This window comes from Otolemur garnettii, unplaced genomic scaffold, assembly GCF_000181295.1.
Source record: "Otolemur garnettii isolate 467f Iridium unplaced genomic scaffold, OtoGar3 scaffold00009, whole genome shotgun sequence".
In the NCBI taxonomy this organism is placed as follows: Eukaryota; Metazoa; Chordata; class Mammalia; order Primates; family Galagidae; genus Otolemur; species Otolemur garnettii.
Genome location: NW_003852404.1, coordinates 24,699,575 through 24,701,536, shown reverse-complemented (window position 1 = coordinate 24,701,536; position 1,962 = coordinate 24,699,575). Strand labels below are relative to the sequence as shown.

General features: G+C 34.1%; 1 pseudogene across 1 annotated transcript; it reads right to left on the bottom strand.

Moving 5' to 3' along the window:
* Positions 1–388: 388 nt before the first annotated feature.
* Positions 389–977, bottom strand: LOC100957279 (annotated as a pseudogene). Its single transcript, XR_001161010.1, has one exon. The product of XR_001161010.1 is annotated as a 60S ribosomal protein L17 pseudogene (transcript).
* Positions 978–1,962: the final 985 nt, after the last annotated feature.

The following is a 1,962-nucleotide window of genomic DNA, read 5'->3' as shown; positions in this document are numbered from 1 at the left end:
AAACCGGTATTGATAAATTGAAAACATGATCCAAAAGTCTGTGTACAATTTCGACCAAAATTTTGTTTAATAAGAATGTATCAAACAAAGTATTTGTAGGATACAAATGGGAAACATTTTAAAAGTTATTCAAAGAAATAAAAATAGTCCTGAATAAATGGAGGTAGAAATCATGCCTGAAATTAGGAAAATTAAATATGATTTAAAATGCCAATTTCTCTTTGTTAATACACAGCTTTAAAGTAATTTCTTATTGCATAATTTTTTAAGGAAAATTATGCCTAAAATGTAATATAGGAGCAAAGATCAAATTAGCCAGAATAATCTTAAGGGAAAAAAAAAATGCTAAGAAGAGCAGGATTATTAAAAAAAATTTTTTTTTTGACAGTTATTTGCATTTATTTTATGTTGCATTTACTCCCGTGCCATAAGTTTTTGTTTCTTCAGTTTCTTCTGGGCTATCTTTTTCTTCTGTGCTACCTCTTCTTCTGGTTTGGGAACAATCTGTTCCTTTTCAGTAAGGATCATCTCCATGTGGCAGGGGGAGCTCATGTATGGGTTAATGCGACCATGGGCTCTGTAAGTTCGGCGACGCATCTTGGGTGCTTTGTTCACTTGGATATGCTCAATGACCAGAGAGTCTACATCTAAACCCTTAAGTTCAGCATTACTTTCTGCATTTTTAAGCATGTGCAGCAAAAATTCAGCACTCTTTTTGGGCCACTGACCCTGTGTCCAGCCCCACTGTTTGGCCTGGGCACACCTATCAACTCCACCATTGTAACGTCGGAATGGTACACATTGTTTCTTTAAGGTGACGTCCTTCAGATACTTGGTGGCTTTTCGTATATGCATACCCTTGATGGCCTGGGCAGTTTCACGTGTGTTCTTAAAGTGAACACGAAGATTTGAGCCTCTTGACTTGCATGACTTTGTGGGGTTTTCTGGGTCAAGTGAATAGCGAACCATTTTCACAGATCACCTCAGGCCGCTTGTGGAAGAGCGATTATAAAAAAAATTAAGTGAACAAAGAGGTAAAATAAATCAATCAATAAACAAAGTAGGAGATTGGGCTTGTCCTATCACAGTAGAAGAGTTATGAATTTCTAATAATGAGGAAAGTGAAATATTGACACAAGAATAGAGATTTTAACCTATGGAACAGAGTAGAGAACCCAAAAATAGTACCTATTAAAATGTACCAATTTTTTTAAAAAGATGGAACTGGTTTTGCAGCTCTTTGGGAAAAGGATAGGGTGTTAATTAAATGGTAGTAGGAAGATTGCTTATCCAAATGGGGAAATATTTATTGTGTATCTCCACATTAAGCCACAACAAATAAATCAATACTGAATGAATTAAAGACTTAAACTTCCCCGACAGCAACTTAAACCTTTTAGGAACATGCATTGGCAATGCGGAAAAAATTTTAGCTATAAAAACTATGTCAATTTTCATATTCAATTAAATTTAAAAACAATTCATGAACCAGGGTGGGCATTTCTATCTAAAATAAATGGTATTCATTGGTAAGAATGTCAGTCAACCCCATAAACCTTGCAAAATACAGTAGGTATTTCAAAATTTACAAAAGTTCAGAATGACTCAAACTTAGGAAAAAAATGATTACGGTCACCCACAATCAAGGAAATGTAAAACAAGGCCAAATTTTACACACCATATTCTTGCAAAATTAAGAAATTCAAAGGGACAAGTATTTATTAGCATGTGGGGGAGAGAAGTGTAATAAACTGCTGATAATATTACAAGTTCATCTGAACAATTTGAAAAAGTTTTTAAGTTATTATGAGAGATGAACAATTACCTAACCTTCAATATATATTCTAAAGAAACTCATATATTTTAACTAAGTCGTATAAAAGAATATGCATAGGTTTACTGGGGCAAAATTCTGCAAGCAACCCAAATGGCCCATGACCTATTGGTGGTTGTTCATAGATA